The sequence below is a fragment of the Diuraphis noxia genome, unplaced genomic scaffold (assembly GCF_037042655.1).
Source record: "Diuraphis noxia isolate RWA-SAM2 unplaced genomic scaffold, SU_Dnox_SAM2 contig0005, whole genome shotgun sequence".
Classification (NCBI taxonomy): Eukaryota; Metazoa; Arthropoda; class Insecta; order Hemiptera; family Aphididae; genus Diuraphis; species Diuraphis noxia.
Genome location: NW_028301715.1, coordinates 14,184,614 through 14,205,433, shown reverse-complemented (window position 1 = coordinate 14,205,433; position 20,820 = coordinate 14,184,614). Strand labels below are relative to the sequence as shown.

General features: G+C 29.6%; 1 long non-coding RNA gene across 1 annotated transcript in view; it reads left to right on the top strand.

The window, feature by feature from the left end:
* The window catches only part of LOC149054947 (uncharacterized), a 33,257-nt gene that overhangs the window by 8,702 nt on the left and 3,735 nt on the right, over positions 1 to 20,820 (top strand). The window contains exon 4 of the long non-coding RNA XR_016192130.1: positions 10,359 to 10,483. This is a non-coding gene — a long non-coding RNA (uncharacterized LOC149054947). The remainder of the gene's footprint in view (positions 1 to 10,358; positions 10,484 to 20,820) is intronic.

The following is a 20,820-nucleotide window of genomic DNA, read 5'->3' as shown; positions in this document are numbered from 1 at the left end:
AAAAAAATATTTTAGTATATCGAGAATGAGTCAAATCGTAGACGCATGACAACCAATCGAGTTTAATTATATGAAAAACACGAAAACACGTGTAGGTAGACATTCTAGCGCTAGTCATTTATTGTAGGTACGTTATGAATCTGTATACCTTACCACTTATAAACGACCACTCTCTGAACTCAAGTTCGCCAAAGCTGCTAAACGCGTAAGCACTATGTTTATTATTGCTATCTTACAAACTGAAAATAATAATTTACTGCAAAGTCATACCGATATTAAAATATTCAGTCAAAATTAAAACATTATATTAAAAAACAAGTCAGGGGCATGCCAATTTATATTGAATATAAAGCTCCTTAACGTTAAGTTAAAATTGATCCTAATTCTCTATAGAGTTTACAAAGACATGAATAATAATGAAAAAAATACTGAAGTTCGCTTAAACTTTGGAAAAAAATGTGTAATACGTTTAATTATTTTCTTATGAGATGTAAATGTTATTGAATATCTGAAAGTTTTAAAAATAGTTTTGACGTTCGTTTTTGTAAAAAAATTCTCGTTCGCTATTACTTATAATTGTGATAATTAATATCAAACTTTTGGCAAAGTTAACATTTGTATTTTGTATATCAAATGCACATTGTATAGAGTAAGTTTTGCACAGTAACTTAAAGGGATTAGTGGTGGACATTAATATTTACTTTCAATAATCATTTACAACGCACCCATTAACAGAAGACCCGCATGCATACAATTTTTTAATTCAAGCTCCTTAAAAACTGTTCACCATCGATCTCCTTAAAGAAAATATGTGAAGTTTCGAAAATTAAACAATGTTAAGATATAGGATACCTTTCATTTTACACTACAGCAGCCTTTGACAAAGTAATAATAATATACAAAAACCCTGGGACTTATTTACCGTATTTTTTCTCCGTTTACCGATAACAACCAATATTTTTTGGATTTAAAACCTTACTGGATTGTATTTATCCTCGTTTCAAAATAATATCGGTCTCGAAGCCTACGATATTACTGATCACTGCAGTGCTTAGAATTCATTACACATCACTGCAATAAAGAAAAACTTCACATATTATGTGTGCATAATTTTCTATTATTGTTATAAAGGTAATAATATCCCACTTATCTTCATATCATAGTTCGTAATTATTGTCACAGTATTTATAGTTCATCATTACAATTAGGGCCGGCTCTATCTCTATCAGGTCCCAGTGCAAGTATTATTTCGGTGCCTTTTACCTTCTTTTTAAATATAGAGTCAAATAGACAACCGTGCGCCCCCCTGATTTTGGCGCCCTGTGCCGTCGTACTCGTCGATCGTATCTAAAGCCGGCCCTGATTATAATAATTTCTTGTTTTATCGTATTTCAAAAAAATATATTCCTTCATAATTATGAGAATATCTGAACAGTATGCTTATATATCGTAATATAGCTAATAGTCAACAGATTGATAAGTGAACTGGTGCAAAAACTAAAAAGCTTCCAGTAAAGTGAGTGTATAAATTTCCTGTTCGGTATAATAGAAAATCGTGGTGAACACGATGCGTGTGTGATTGATAGATGAATAGACAACTTAACGTCGAAGTACAAACCTGGCTGATAGCAATATCACCATGTTTTATAACTTAAATTTGAACATTTTTAACGCATTAAGTTGAGGAAAAAACGGTTATAGTATAAATATATTTCTTCTATTGGGTTTGTTATGCGTTGTTGAAAACAAAAAATTTCCCGAGCTGGTATATTTTTTATCAATCCACACTAATTTACAACATTAAGCTGATATAAATTAAGCAATTTCGTGATTTTTTATTTAAGTTATGTTAAACGTATCGAACATTTTTGCAATTACCACCGAAATTACATCCTATCTAATTTTATGACTGTGAACCGTGGTGATCATCGATCAACGATCACAAAGAATATACGCATTACGATGTGTGTAATTTGTATGATATTTAAATTCCAACAGGCAATCATTTTTATCAAAAATATTTGGTATACCTACTATCAATCGGTTGATCATAATATTAATTATTCGATTTGAATAGTATACCTATGCAATATGACTTGCGTTTCTAAAGTTATACATAATTCAATAAATTTGTAATTAATTCATGTTTTTAAAATGTAAGTTCAATTCATCTAAAATGTATTAAAGGAAAATATACGAGCGCTTCAATTATTTTTTGCTCCAATCAAATTATACTTAATTAGAAAAACGTTGCCGTCCGTTTAATTATTATTGTTACGTTCAAAATACATATAACGTCTAAAAACGTAAGAAACTCATAGCATATTATTAAATTATACTTACGTGAAGAATCAAAATATTTTAACAAAATTGAAAGATACTTTATTCTTCTTATTTTTACTATGCTTTTCTCCCTCCAACGCCAACGGAGACGGCCATTTTGATTTTCAGTCCCTAACATCAAACGCACTTTATATTCGATACAACTTATAGCCATCAAGAGACGTAATACATATATGTATATATATAGATATGTCTGCAGTAAAGTCAGTTAAGGCCTTTTGTCTTCCATCTCCTCTCCCTCGACATCCTCTATACTTCAATGCTGATCTCTGTGCAGCACTGTTTCTTTCTCGTATTTATTTTAGTGTATATATCATATATCATATATATATATATATATATATATATATATATATAACCTATAGAGGTATACACTTATTGCATTTCACATTTTTTTTTCAATTATCGTTACGATACCCGTTATTGTCAATTGTATTGGTGAGTATATATATCATATATACGTACTTAATGTGGTTGACGTTTAATTTTATTTTTGGAAAACTTTTACTATCAACGCCACAAGTTCGCAACACCCAAATTTACATTCTTTGTATTCTTTATATAATTAATATATTATATAGTTACGTATAATAATATAAGTGTGTCTTTGTCTTTTGGATCGTGGGGGGGAAGTATTCAAAAACCACTTATCATTATGGATATACAACTCGATAATATATATATATATACGTATTTATTTATACTGTATAATATATGCTCATTAATTAGTACTAAAATACAAATACTGAATTTCCAAAATTGAAACAAAAAAATACAATTATAACGCAGTAAAATTAATTTTCTTATCGATGGTTTTGAGTTTTTATAGATCACATCTAATATTAATGTGATATAAAAAATACCATAGCAGAAGTTAGTTTTTATTCATATTTTAAAAACGTTTCAACAAAAGCATGATCGTTTCCAAAATAGTATGTTTAGAATAGTTAATGATTTAAATTTTTTTAAATATTATTTTCAAATGGATTCATTGAATATTTTTGATAAACTTTATAACAACGACGAATAGCTGTTTTTGGTATTTTTGAATATTTAGGTATACAGTAGTTAGTAGTTGCGGTTAAAAAAAAAAATACACTATGATTATAATTTAAATTTCTTTATATTGCATCGAGAAGACTCTGCATCAAATGTAGAAAACTTAAAATGTATAATAATAGCCAATTTTGTGTAACTTTGGGTATACTTTTATAAATATTAAATATTAAGTACAAATCCGATGTATGCCTCTGAAAACCAAAGTCTGACTTTCCCCCTCCCCCTCCCTTACCACCAAGAAGCTTACACTTAAAATACGTTTCTTTAGGTTAGGTTATATATATATATATACATAATACATATGTATGTATTTATATACACTGTAATGTGTACGATGTATTTCTTGCCATCGGGAAACTGCATCACGTATACAACAAAAATGACAATGACCAGATATTGTAATAATAGATTTTATCAAATCTGGTAATTTCATACCGAAGAGTACTTACCCAACATTAATCAGCAAACTTTGGTCCAAAACCTTTACGAATCTAGATATATATATATATATATATATACTATATAACACCGAGACCTTTTATGTCCAACCATTTGTCGATGGTCGGCCGTTCCGTATAATCCACCTTCATATAAGTTGACCTATGAATTTTTACATCGTGTTGACGTGTTGTTCATATAATATGATATATAAAAACATGGACTTCGCGTGCGATTGTTATGGTAATTATGTGTTTTATCAGCACTCATAGCACATCTATGATAAGCTGCGATTCTACGACTGTTACACTTAATCAATATTTGGTTCCCAATACTTGCCTCACCATTGTAACGGTATGATTACATGATAATTAATCACTGGTGCCATTCCAGATATTTTTGGTAAACGTGACACGAGTTAATGAAATGGCCAATAAATTGTTGAGTAATATTATTCTTGGCAAATTTACCAGTCGTCGGATCACAAACTGTACTATTGCCAATGTTTTATTAACTAATTAAATCACATTTTGATTATTGGTGAAGTATACCACAGTCATAAGACACTGACTTTATAAGTAGCATTATTTAGATCTTGTAGCCTTTTTTTATATATTAAGTACAGTTCTATATAGTTTTTTTGTAAGTTGCATAATGTAGTTCTCTGTACAGTCACCACTGAATTTGCACGGAAGTTTTCGAGGTTAGATCTAAAGTTTTTTTTTATTATTTCATAATTATATGATGGATGTTAGCCAAGCTTCAGTGAATTGTGCGACATTTTATATAAACTGTGCTAGAAACCGACTATCGTGTATATAACCTTATATTTCGCACCAAATTCACTTAAAATTGATATATGATGGTCCCACTTCGATCCAGCATGAGTTGCTCTAAAATTTGCATGGATGGTATTTGTTAAAAAGAATGATTTTTTTTTGCTATAGCCTTGAGACGTGGGTATACTTTCAGCTACCATGTATAACATACGATCATTGACGATGAAACTACCTATATCAAAAATACATTCATTTGGTATACTGCAGGTATGTCTAACGGGGACAACAATTTCCCAAAATAAAAGTCGCCTATAAAAAGTACAAGATTTCAAAACAAAAAAATTAAAAATATATTTTATTTTAGGTATGATTTGTTTGATTATTATAAGTAATAAGTATAACAAATAGGGCTGCATGTAAGAGTATATAAGTGGCATAATTCCAAATCATATCTCTCGTGAATCTTACCACCACACAGAGCGAATAAAGCCCGAACATGATAAAAATAAAAATAAGATTATTATTACAAAGTGCGGTAACTATAATTTTATAAAGATGTTATAAAGACTGTTTCTTTAGTCCTGTTTTTATTATATCGTTCTAGAAGCTTTTATATTCTACAATGTGCTTGTTTGCTGTTGAAAACAGTCGATTTTATTTTGAACATATACACGCGTTCAATATTGTTTTATGTTCTGCTGATTTATTTGGATTATTGTGTTTTAATCATTAGAGCTTTCGGCATTTTAAAAAACTTTTTTTTTTTTCTTGCAAACATTCATTTTCATACTAAATTTATTATTAGAAGTCTTGGCTTTTAGTGCACTATCCAGCATAATGGTAGATATATATAGCATGAAAAAAATAAAGAATGTATTTAAGACGTTGATATTGAATGATATACAAACTGACCACTATTTTCATATGATGATATATTTTATAGCATATATTTTGCAGTCGTATAAAATATTATAAATTCGACCAAAGCTTATATTATATACGTACAAATTCGGCGTGACATTATTGTTTGTTTAATTTTTATTTTATGTCTCCTCGTGGTTATTATCATATATTGTATATTATTTCACGGGAACCTCTCCCCCAACCATCACCTCTGCTCTATTTGTCGAACAAAGCCGAAAACCAAATGATTAAAATATCGTGGGTTATTTTTTTCGGGGCTATTGTGCGCTTACCACTCACCACTATATACATAGAGCTATATAGCTACGTTTTTTACAAGTCGACTGGATGTAATGCAATATAATATTATATTATAATATAATACACGTGGCTAGTTAAACAAGACGTCTGCGAGTGTGCGTGTGTGTGCGAGTGGGCCCGCGCACGCCAGTTCGTTTTACGACTCCCCTACGGGCACGCATGAGTGGTAATAGCTTTTGATTTTTACCAATGCGAACGTTTATTTTTCCACACTATAGAATTCGAAACGAACTCGTTTTCACTGCACGGCGTGTTTCGGAGGCCATAACGTAGTACGTTATAGTTTTGTTTGTCAAGTAAAAAATATAAATAATATGATTTTATCACACACAATAATAATATTCGGAGTGAGAGCGGCGATTTCGGTGAAATAAAAAATACGCGTACGTAGGTATCGTAAGTACGCTTTGCTTATGGGCCACGGGGTAGTCAGGGTGGTAGACCATTGACTACACTATGTGAACCTTTTTTTTTGAGGTGTACACGATTATTATACCCGGCTAATAGATGTTAACCGTTAATATATAATATGCATAAAGAGTGCTGCAGTATGGTCTAGTTCCATTCATTGTAAATATTTGTATTTTTAATCAGTGATACCACGTATGAATGTATGATATTATAATAATTATGCTAAGTTAACCGTGTTAACGCTATATAATAGAATGGGACTATGGGAGTATATAAATAGCATGAATATTGTTATTTGTAAATATTGTAATAGGTTGTATATTCATAACTTTTGTAAACTCGTAAGTAATGTAAAAGATTATTTTTTATATTTAATGATGACTCCGATCTCGCCTATAAGCTAACCACCCAGCCTTCTCATTAAAGATATAATTTCAAATAATATTCTTGGAAATCCACTTCGATGATTTGCTTACCTATGCTGTAGGTAGTATACATTATAGTACATACCGTATAACTCTAAATGAACCCTTACTTATAATATCCAGTAAATAAAATACATCATTGGTGGGTGTCTTATTTATATCACCCAATTCATACCACACTTATTCTAAAAAATAATAATTTACAGATCGTATATTATTTATTAAAAAAATTTATTCAAATGTATTTAATACATTTAAGTGATTATAGTATGTGATAATCTTCTGTAATTAATGAGTTTAATGTTAAGAGTAAATAAAAAAATGTTACGATCACTACCTACGCCTTCCAAATAGTTTTTGGTGTTGTTGTGTTAACCGCTTATGTTATATCTGTACAAGTGCTTGACATTAAAAATTTACGCTCAGTAGTTCAAGTTTAGCTTCGTTAATTTTAATATTAGAGTAAATTGATCTATCATAATACCTAAAGTTAAAAATGTTTTCTGTGGTTTATTGGTATTAGGTATTTGTTTTCTTTCAATTTTGATGTAAGTTATATAATAAGTGTGTAAATAATCACAATTCAAAAATGCTCATACAAATCGCTTAAATATTTAAATATCGATAAAAACACTTTCAAATAAGCAAGAGACAATTTTTATTATTTTATCTGCCAATAATGTCTATGCTTGATTTAGATATTTTTATGATTTTTGTGATAATAACGTAGATACCGTCGTCATATCCATCGATAGCCGAAAATTAAAAAATGCTCCTTTGTGTCCTATGAATGCAGATACGTGCCTAAGATGTAACTATCACGCATTTTACAATAATTTAAATTTTTATGAAGGTCGATGAAAAAGTCTAAAATGTTATACCTATATTATACCCACAGTATTGCATATCTAATTTCAATAGATACAAATTAAGCGTAGGTACACTATTAAAAAAATTATTAACCACCCCCCTCCCCCCAAAAAAGCGAAATTTTACGCCACAGCACGTTTATTAAGTATCAGTAGCTTAATAATGTTATAGATTGTCAGTATCCCCTGCAGTATACCGAGATGGTTTTAAAACGAATCATAAATAGTTATAGTTTCTCTCCTGATGAATAATTTCATTCTACACCCCCATCATCCTGCAACACCTGTGAACGCCTTTGGGTATAATATCAGAAGGTGTATTTTTTTTTTATTATTAATTGCTTATTATTATTAAAATAACAAAAACGAAAATATAATCTACCACCTTTAAGCACATGCTTGTGGTGATAGTAGAGAGTTAAGAAATATAACAATTTTAATATAAATACCTGATTGAGTAATCAAAACATACAAATAGAATACCTACTTATATCCAATATTAAAATTATACAGTTAAATTTTATTTCCTTATTATTTAATCAAGTATTGAAAATAACCAATTTTGATTTTTTTTTTTCATTCCTGTAGTTATAATATTCCCTTCTGTATAGAATATTTCTTTTTTTATATTAACTGGTTGTAGTTTTTTGGACCTAGATAGTCTATGAATTTTTGACCAAACGCTTTTTAGAATATTCCATTCTAGCATCAAATGCTCTATTTTCTCTTTTAGATATTATTATCTTTTTCACATCCAGATAGGATTCAATGTTTTTAATTATATAATAGTAGGCACGTGTCATCTGCGTATGTTACTATTTGACCATTAATTTTCATATCACATATAGAATTTATGTATAAGATAAATAATAATGGACCCAATACACTACCCTGTGGTACTCCACAATTAATTTCCATCACCTCGCCCATGATGTCATTAATTTTAACTGGTATTTGTTTTCTGTTTTTCAGATAGCTCTTAAACCAGTTTAAACTTATATTTTTTAAACCAAAATTCGATAATATGTTGACTAATTCATAGTGATTTACCTACCGTATCAAATGCTTTTTCTAGATCAAGAAAAATCGCTGTAACCTTTTTACTATTATCAAGAGCATTGTATATGAATTTACTCACACTGTACATGGCATTTTCTGTTCCCAACCCTATGGTATAGTGTGATGTCTACGAACACCTTCTTACTTAATTGTGTACAGTATTATGATATATAATATTATATAGTATCTATATTCTATAGGTACATATAAAACGCGACCTTCGTCCTTGTTCCTTATGTGTTGTATAGCTCGAGGTTTATTTTAAACAAAACATAGCACCTTCATGCCTACGTTTCGTCCCTGTAAATACCACTTTTGTACGCGTCATTCTGGTTATTCTCAATAATATTATATTGAATACCTAATATTTTATCAAACGTTTATATAATAATATATTCATATATAATAATAACTACACAAAAGGGTTGCGTTTTTATGTTTCAACATATACCTTTGATATGTAGGTACTATAGAACTACCCCCTCTCCTGGAGAAAAATGTATGACAATCCTACGTACATTACATGTGGCATTATGCATACTCCCTTTAAAATGTACGATGCCCCGGAATAAAAGGTCTGAAATAAACACTGATATCAGCGCTTTGTTTATTTTCACTTTCTTGCCTACGAGGCTACGAGCTACATAGACAATACACATTTTCGTAGATTCATATTTTTTTCAATGTTTTTGAGTAATCTTAGAGTAAGACCCTCATTAAAAAAACGATAGAGAATAATATTTTTGAAGGTTTTTATCAATTTATCTAATCATCATCTCAAAACAATTTAAACATAATTTAAATTTACAAAAAATAAAAATAATTTTTAAAGTCAAATAATAATAACAAATATAAAACCGATATGTCATATACTCACGAAAATATTATCATCTATAATTTTTTTTAATGAGGGTCTTACTCTAAGATTACTCAAAAACATTGAAAAAAATATGAATCTGCGCAAATGAGAATATAAAAAAATTATAAATAATGTTTTAAAGTGAAAGCTATTTATGTATGTTACACTTTGGTCTAAGAGAAAACAAAAACAAATATTGCTCTGACATCTTCTTAATCCACTTGTACACCTCGTTATTACGTAAATTATACAGCTATAAAATACTAAATGTTATGTGTTTATAGAAAGACCTTTTTCGGTGGGTGCGTTATTAAACTAAAAGGCAATCTAATATCTTATACAAATCAAATGTATTTGAAATTTTAATAACAAAGTACTACAACTGTAGTATAAAATCTTTAAAATCAAAATCCTGTACGATATAGGTCGTGTTTAAAATTCAGATTATGTATTGGAGAGGAGATGTACCGGAGTACCAATAGTTAACTGTTAATCTTCTATACAACTATACTTTAATAAATAGCTAAACCATCTATACACTTGAAATAAGTACTTATATATAAATCATAAACTCGTAAGTAATTGACTTTTCATTCGAAATTTGACTTTATTTATTAAAATATTTCAAATATATTCTGCTTAGGAAATTATTAAAATTAAAAAACATGTTATTATTCAAAAACGTGTTGCTAGTTTACGAAATAATGAGTGCCTCACATTTAAAATAAAACATAAAAACACCTTATCCGTATAAATTATATAATAAAAGATTTGAAAAAAAAATAATATAAAGAAATTTACTAGGTAGTACCTATACACTTCTTAATATTTATTTTTATTTTTTAGAGACTTTGAAAAATACTTGAAAACTAAATTGTATTAAATTTTGCAGTAGTTGTACTAGAAACTTAGCAGCAAACAAGAAAAAAACAACCAATGCTTGTGAAAACCATATGCCACTAATGGAAAACTTACACAATCAGGATATTTAAAGACATTTTGCTTCAAATTTACAAGGTTAGCTTAACATTTTACAGTTTTTATATACCTAAGTTATTACCTATAATTAAGTAAAGCTTAAATTAATTACCTGTATAAATAATAATAATTAAATATAATAATACAGCATAATTTATTAATGTAATATGAAATTGTACCTGTTTATTAATAAAATAATAACAGCTAGTTTTATTAAAAGTATATTATGCGTGGTGACTAATACGTTATCACTGACGACTGAAGAGTGACGTTACGATTAAATACTAATGATACAATGTTATACATTTATAATTATTATTAGGTGTTACTGTGGTATATGAAACCACAAGGACTATACAATTGCGGCCTCCAATAGATAAATGAGGTGTTTATTTATTAAAAAAGAATGTATTCGTTTTCGTTTGGAATTTTGAATGGACATTTTTTCTATAATATGATGTGTGCATGAACGTAGACACGTACACGTTGTATAGACTGTTGAGCATTAATGCTAATAATAGTCGAACCAAATAATATAATATCCAGTTATAAAAATAATATTTCAAACCTTGATTTTTATAATAATATGGTATAGACTATTAATTAATGCTAATACAAAAAAGTCCGAATTTATAAATTATTTGTCTATTATGATTCCAGTTTGGAATTTTTTTAAACCTTCGTTGTTCAGTTTTTATTGAGATACTTTGGTTGTCATAAAATTGTGTGCAACATACTGATATTGTAATAGTAATTTAGTATAAATATATATTTATGAAGATAATAAATTGGACACACCAAACAAGTTTTTGTATGGGGGTCCATGAGGTGTATAGGAAAAAATCTCTCAAGTTTTTAAATTGTAACTTTAAAATTTAAAATAACGTTTAGGTTAGGTTTTAGGTTTACTTTTCATGATCGAACATGACGAAAGTTGTTGTAATATAATGATGATGATGGCATGCCACAATTAATAAATTATTGTACTTGCTATGATTACGACTGTAGTTATATATAACTTCAATATTTTATAACCAACAGCGATGAATCGATTTATCTGAAAATCCAGAACAGAAAATATTTTATTAAATTCGATTTCTTTTGTCGCAAATTATTGTTATGAAAACGAATGTGATGATTATTATGAGTTTTATTTTTTAATTATAATTTTCAGAAAACACACATAATATAAAGGGTGGTTAATGCACTATAATCTTCTCATATGTTAAGTTTATCACGGTCAGAAATAACATGTAAATTATTAAGTATAAACTGTATGAATTCATAACGAGATTTTTTTTATTACGATTTTTATTATTTTTTTATTACGTGAATTATTCATCGGTGTATAATATTATTGTGTAGGTATACATATATGTTATGCTATGCATACCAAAAAATTAATGTTTTCATCAAACTACATTAGAACATCAAACGTACATGATCAGCATCCAGTTTGTACACGATGCATTTCATTTTTTTATCTGTAATTTTGTATAGAAAACGCGTTTGATAATTTAATTTTTAACCTATTTATACGAGCATTTTTATAATGTGATAATTTACCTACTATGAGCTACAGTTACTCGCTTAAAAACTGAAGCATCGTAAAGTTCCAAAGCACCAACACATATCGTAGTGTTTTAAAATATTTGATAATAAATTAATTCACGTCGAACTGGGCGGTTTTTCACTAATCATAATTCAAGCCACAATATAATATAAAATATCCATTCTGCTTATTGTACCATTATAATATATATAGATTAAATAACATTCTAAAATTAGTAATAACAATAAAAAAAAAAAATGGTTGATAATATGTAAAATAATTATTCACTGACTGTCTCTTTCTATTTCGGAAGAAAAACAATTACTTATTCACAGTACACAAACGTATACTTATATATATTTAAGGGATGTTTGGTATTATTTATAGATTTAGGCGTTGCTGCGGGCTGCAACAATTATTGTTATGGTATAAGTAGTATAATATCTCAGTGCAATAAGTTTGCCAGGAAAACTTTTCGGAAGACATGACCCTCGTCGAAGGGCGATGGGGGTGTGCATAGCATAAAATGATTGATGTCCGAAAAGTTTTGCTAGTTGAGCCCCACATAAGGAGGGTTCTCGCAGCCGGGGCAATGGCTAGGTTAGGTCGATTATTACGATACAGTCGTCGACGGACTGCACCGCCTTCGCCATCGTCAGATCCGATTTCGCTCAAATCTGAAAAAAATCCGACTGGTGTTTCTGATCATATACAATATATATTAATATAATATACATACAAACAATAATAATAATAATAATAATAATAAACGACAAAGACGACGACAGCTGTAATAATCCATTTTGTTCGTCTCCTGCGCTATATCGCCTATGTTATATTGACTCTCCCAGATTAATGTTTCCCGTTGTGTGCAGTAGTGCAACCGCCGCCGCTTGTCCCATTATCGTAAAAACGAGTGCGTCTCACCCCTTTACTGTCAATCGCCGCTGTATTATATTATGTGCACAATATTGACTCGACAAACATTATAAGTTATAACCTTTCGCAATGTTACGAAAAAAAAATACATTATAATAACCGACTCGCCACGATATTTATTTTATTAGCCGTTTTCTTCTTGTACCTATACACATGTACTCGTGTGTGCTGCAGGTATATTGTGTAATAGTTATCCGTCTCTCTCTTTTTCTCACTCTGGGTGCCGATATTTTCTCAGGGTCTTCGAGTGCCCGCGCTGCGTATATATACAATAATATACAACTATTATTATCGTAAACACAACGACGGTAATGATGGGGCTTGATGTATTGTTAAAGTCTCCGCCGCTGAGAACGCGGTGACAGATCATTAAAAAAAAAAAAAGAAAAAAGCGGGAAAGAAACACAAACCCTGTTTTTCTCTTTCATTCCTTTAAAAAAAAAAAAAAAAAAAAACGTTTCCAAGCGAATCGCTTCCGTTTGTCTGCGTTTTATGTTAACGTGTAGGTTATAACCTATACCCTATACGTATAATATTTTTACATATCGCACTTTCGACACGTTCCATGAAAAATATCTTGGCGACGAACACGCCAAAAAGTTCCTGTGGAGCCAAAGTTGTTTATTCACGTTTTGGGAGATGTGAATCCTTATGGGCGCCCGGCGCTGTCTTTGTTCCCGAAGGGTCGCTATCTTTTCGAATGATTTCCGAAATTATTCCCGAACCCTGGTGCAGCAGCAGCCATATGTACCGCTACCATGGTCACCGCGCACGCGTACTTATTCGCGACGCAATCTTCACGGCCGGTCCCCTCGACATGACGATGGCGGCGTCGTCATCCTATAATGGATCGTATATACACAGGGAAAACGCTCTCGACTGCAGGGGTGGTCAAGTCGAACACGAAAGCGGTGAAATCCTTCGCTCCACCGTTCCCTAATATTATTAAACGTCTCCTGCTCGCCATTTTTCCTGAACGACCGATCAATAAACAGCGTAAATCTGCAGCAGTCGTAAAATGTTATATCGTAAGAATATATGGGTACAAAACAATTGCATTAATATTCTAGACTACCTACACTAAATTTCCCCATTTGATTTTAAATACAATATGGGACTATAACCATCATGTGTACATAAGACTCGTATTTACCCTGCTGAATCGACGTATTATACTGATGGAGCAGTTTTGTCAATATGACAGATTTTCACATTACGAATTTTTCAAATATTTACTGACGATTATTGATTTTTTTTTTTTTTGATCACAGAATCAATTGAGACAATTCAAACAGTAAACATAATATACTTTCGATTCGTACCAATCAAAAGATTTTTTATTTATTTTCGTTTTAAAACTAAAACTAAATCAAATAATGTTTTATGTTAGGTATAACCGTTTGATTATAAAATATACATAGTTATAAATCAAAATATCTTAAAAATTCCTTTAATTTTAAGAGATAATGCGTGATTCACGATTTGAGAACTACGCTTGTACAACGTGTATCAAGACCTTGTCACAGACAAAAAACTTTTATTTTGCTATGAATGAATAACGATCAACGGGTGTCGGGTATACTTAACACACAAACATATTATATAATAGTATATCATATTATGATAAAGGTGACGATGTACTGTTGTTTGGTCTGCTGTGGCCATCTCTTCTTACCAAGTTCATAAAAGTTCATAATAATTCACGTAGTCATCAAATTGGTACTCACTGCAGCTGACATAAAATTAATCGAGATTCATTTAGTTTTGGTTACGTTTGTACATACGATAAATTTAATTCAAGTATCACTTAATCATATCCCACAATATCGCGTGCATAATTTCGGGATTCAAATTATAAAATAATGTACAAAAGCTGGCGATTTCCAAAAAATATGAAAATTCTTAAATTACCCACTATAATTCATATTAATGATTACTTTAATATACTCTTATAAGTATACTAGGTATAGCGAGATTATAAAAATATAATGTGTATTCCATTAAACACAAATTTTTTGCTTTTAATTAATTTTAACATTTTAATTTAAGCATATACCCAAAATGTTCTAAAAATTAAAAACTATAATTATTCTGGGTGTAGTTAGTCTGTTAGTTGGACTGCACTCTTATAAATCAAGCGTTTAAGGTCCTACACCGCATTCATGCGGATATCTTAAAATCGTACTATGAATTAAAGTTTATACAAATATTTAAAATTCGGTGCCTATTGGAACCGCTGCGGTAATAATTGATACTTAATGTATAAACGTGTGTATTTTTATTTAAATAAATATTTAATATTATTTACAAGCTTTATAAAGTACCTAATGGGTACAATAAATGAATTTTATGCGAAAAACATGCAAAAAAAATCATATGGTTAATATCTATTGTATAATGGACGGTATACCTAAATATAAGACTAATAATTACATAACAGTAAATTACCTATTTCATAAGTGTCTCATTTCATGAATTTTTTTTGATACGATTGATTATACATAATGATTACGTAGGATAAGTTTTTGAGAACTATTTAATTTTCAACCGAAAGGGTATTTAAATATGAAACGATTAATTGATAAAAAAACTTAATTTAAATTTAAAATGATACAGTAATAAATAACTAATAAATAATTTCGAAAAAACAAATAAGAACCATCTACATATACCCACCATTAAAATTTAATACTTTACAGTCTACAACGTTGGGAACATAAATCAGTAAATGCAATAGTGCAGTGGTTATAAAATTTGTTAATTGTTAATGTTCACAAATTGTTACTTAATATAGTTAACTAACATAGTACCAAACAATTTTTTTAAATCGAAATTTCGACCTTGGGATGTCAGCTAGGGTAACCACCTATATTATAAGGTATGTCTGATGATGGTATGAGCTTTTGTCAAAACTTCGATAGATAGGTAAACGAGACGTTTTTCGCGAGTCATTTATGTATTCACTTGTATAAAATATAATTATAACAATAATATAAGCGTTAAATATATGCTTGGATATTATAAAAACGCGCTGTCCAAACAAACATTTAACACCTGTTTTTTTCTTAAAGAAAATCTAAAGGAGAAGAATGTGAAAAAAAAATGAGCGCATCTGAACAGACTAGGATGGGTCCTTCGGTCGACTCATTGTGCACACGTAATTTTTTTAATTTCTTTTATATTTTCGTCGCGGCAATAACCATTTATATACACGCCACATATAAGTTTTTGGAGGTCATGTGTACCTGTACATATACCTATACATAGTGCACTTTACAGACGTATATAAAAGATACATCACTGTAAATGTTACCTATGTATATTGTGTCACCGCTTATCTCGGCTCTTCCGTCTTTGTATTATGTATTTGTAATAATAATAATATATGCGCATTATTAACGCATCTCTGTGTCTTTGTATAGTATTATTATTGTCTATTGACCGTCACCAAACGAAGGGTAACTAGCCATGGTCAATGACGATATTATATGTTATTATTATAATAGTCACAACTTCGGTGTTCCATGCCAATCACGTAATTAATATAATGATTTAAATATAATGTAACAGTAACACCTATATTGATAAGAAATCGTTAGAACCAAAAATTTCCTAAATAAAATAACCGCATAAGTAATTATAATAATTGTATATACTAATATATACCACGACACCGATGCACCATAAATTGTTAACATTTTCTATGCACTTTCCATGTCGTAGCATCTTAGCCAATTTTGTATAACAATAATCATGCATTGTCTGAAAATGTAATTCGTTAACATATTTTAATTAATGTTCAAAATGTAAATTACAAAGTCGTTCACATTTTTTAAAACTTTCTGAAATAAAAATGGCCATTTATTTAAGTTATTATTTTATATATCATTAAATATAACATCAAGTAAGGTATAATAATCAAAATAATTTTTATGTATGGAAAAAGGAATTAAATTTAATATATGGTTTAACATTTATAATATTAGATTACATTATTTATAGTATATAATAATAATATATAAATAAATCATAAAGCCAAAATATTGTCCCCTTTCTGAATGCTTAACATATTCATATAGGTAATAACTATTATAAATTTTAATATTTATTTTAAATTTAAATTATATGACATAAGTCTTAAAATGCTTAAAATAACCAAAATTACCAAATTTATAGTGTAGAACTATAGATCGTGCATTGACCGTATAGGCCACACTACTCACACCGTATTGTATTTTCATGGTTTTAAAGAAAATATTAAATGTATTACAAAACGATATGAATTTGCCGATATAATACATATGATAAACATTGATGGTATGTATTATTAAAATAATGTCTAATACGGAATTTCATTTAAAATACCTAAAAATCGTCCAAAAATTCCTTAAAAACATGAGTTTTTTCACGTTCACGTTTTATTTATTTAATTTTTTATGCAAATGAGTGAGTGACGATCACGGTGTAGTTCACCAAATATTAATGCGTTCTTTCTAAACATTGCAATAACATCAGAAATATCTATCGATAAGTCAAAAACCGCTTTTATATTTTGTAATGATACCTATTAATAGTATTTTAGGCGCGTGCGTGACCACATTGTACACCACATTTCTCGAAACCACAAACACATATATGTATTTATTTACACTGTATATACCAGTCTGGTAGTTACACAAAAAATATTAATCGAGTAGTGCATACTGCAGTGTTATGTATTTTTATTTTTATTTTGACGTCGTATGAATAAAACACGTTCACGATGCGAAATATGCCGATACAAGCGTTTTTGTGCGATAAAAGTATTCATTTCTTTCGGTTTTTAGACAAAACACATCTTTATTAAGTACATGTTCAATGTGTATATAATATATATTACATAATACTATATATGGGTAAGCGTACCTAAAGCGTTGTTATAATTCAGCGTCGAAAAAGAAAAATATTTTGACTGAATATAGCAGGTACTAGGCGGTATTGCCTACCTATACAGCTACCTCTTATTTCTTAATCGTCATATACACGCGTTATGAACATTGAAAATAAATGAATGACGTACGTGGGGGAGCATATAATATATTATATTATATTGATATATAATATCTACGTTATATTATAAGCTCTTTGTTTATTCGGTAAAACACTCATAATATACGTAGGTAGAAAACACGCACGCTGAAAAACTTTGAAGTATTTGTAATCCCGCAAACGCGTGTTTTGTTTTTATACGAAATATCAAATAACATCAGTAGACGTATCACGCTATATATATTATGCGATGGGCAGCCCCATTTAGAACGTAGGTACTTAGAAGTTTGAGAACGCAGCAAAATGTATACTATTCAGAAAATAATTTAAGCTCGCCCATAAATTTATTATAATAAGTGACCGGGATACGACCTGATAAAATAATACATAGGTATAATACATGTGTGTGCGATGTGCATACGACTGTTGAAGAGGTTCGACAATGTATAAGAGTAATAACTTCTAACGTAGTTAAATTATACACGAGAACTGAAGAATGTAGCTGGACGGTCAGTACCGTATTCAATATAAACATTTACAGGTATACGGTGGCAAAAGGACAGGTTGATATGCGGTTCTAAACATACCGGTGTTTCCGAATTGCGGACAAAAACCGTAAAAACATGTGAGTTGCGGACGAAATCTAAAAAGGTAACATACGAAATCGCGGACACAAATATAAGATACTAATTGCGGACAAATTACCTATTATTATTTTTAAGTCATCCTAATATATATCAATTGATCGAGGCCCTAAATGAAGTACAGACTAGTAGCTATACGAAAATGAATTGTTCTGCAGTGCGAAATTTAAAACGAGCAAAAATAACTGTTGAAAAAGAGGCATTTATTAGCAATCAAATTTTGCAATATTCACGTGGTGAAATCAGTTCAGTAGAATATCATATATACAGGCTGTTTCAAAAAAATTTTTACCAAAAGATTTAAAGATCTATAAATACTATGACGATAATCTATAAGTATTTCATAAACAATTTTTGTTACAAAATTAAAACATTAAATAATTTAACAACATTTTAATAATAACGATTGCTCTTTTACAAGACACAAATATTTTTAACCCCATCACCTACCAACTTTTTGGTAGCTTGTCCTAAGTCCTGAAAAAGTGGTGAAGGGAAATATTTGTGTCCACAACTCACCTGATTTGAGAAATGTGTTTGAGAAAAAACCTCTGTACGCAACTAGTACTACGATAACAAAACTCGTGTCCGCAATTGTTATGTTACAATATTGACCTGAATAATTTCGTCCGCAACTAGTATGTGTCCAAACATACATAGTCCTATTTATTTCGACCATTTATAATCTATACCGTTTCCACCAAAATTAAATTTTTTAGTTTACTATATTAAAAACTATTTCGCATTATCTAGAAAGACTATTGTAGAACACCACTATATGAGGCTCCTCTCATCTGACTGCATTTTTTTGTCAATTAATCTCGATTATTATTTCAAATGAAATTTGTTTATTTTTTGTTGTATTGCAAAACGTATATTTTAGGTTACCTACCCGTTAAAATAAACAATTTTAAATGTTCAAAGAACTTTTCTGCTATAATAGGTGTATAATTACAGATGGTCAATTCAAGGATTGTAATTATTGGATTTTAAATACATAACTTTTTGGCGTGCACTACACACGAATACTAAAATCGAGTAATTAAAAAACATAGTTGTCATTATAATGTATTTAAATAAGATCATGCCTAACCCTTTATTCATCAAAGCCCAGCATTTATAATACAATATATTATAAATGCGTACCTACCTATCATACGGGTGGTGAATGTGATATAATTATTGTACTCTGCGCTCGTTATGGTCGGGTGAACATGAATAGATTTTGAAACATGCCCAAGAATATAATATTATTATACAAAAAGCTCGAAAATTAAAAATAATAATATTTTTTGGTTGTCAAGCCGTGCACACTCATCGTATTATATATGTAGACTGTAGAGGTATACCGTATTATAATATTATATTCGAATAAACATTAAAAAATGGCAGACTTGACTGCATTAAATTAAATAAAAACAAATGTACATAGAGTAACTGGTATCCGGTACATGATATTATGATACGTAACGTTCTGCGAAAATATATATTATTATGTAATAAAGATCGCGCGTATATTAAATGTCATATATAACGGTAGATAAAAAAACATAATATCCGACTTCAAACGGATTGAAAACGTGCACTATAGTATAGTGCAATACGAATGCTTCACTTGCGCCTCGAAATCGTATTTATTATTATTATTATCATGTACAAATAATATGCACGATATACAATTTAAACTAAACAATATAAAATATCGAATAAAAGACGATATTAATTGAATGTACATTACTAATTATAACATATAACTATATTATTATATTGTGTCTCAGGCGGTAATATATATATATATTGTATATACCTGCAGTATATCACTTAGTTATAACATTATAACGTAGGTATATTGGTTTATGAGTGCTTTACATTTCACTCTATACACGTCGTATTATGTATAGGTTCGCATATTATTATATTTTATATTCCATAAATCATAACCTATAGGTATATAATGTTATGTCACATAATATTAATATATTTTTAAAAGACTGTAATTTGCCATTAATGCCATTATACACATTAGTATTTCAATAGTATACATATACGATAGTACAATCGTGAAATATGCGCTTGGGCATAATATCTTTCTCTCTCTCTAACTCTGTGCTTGTGTTTCTTTCTCTACAGCGATGTATTATCGCGTGAACTGCATATATATATATATACACACATCACTGGCGACTAGTAGTCGTGTGCAGCTTTCGTATCAT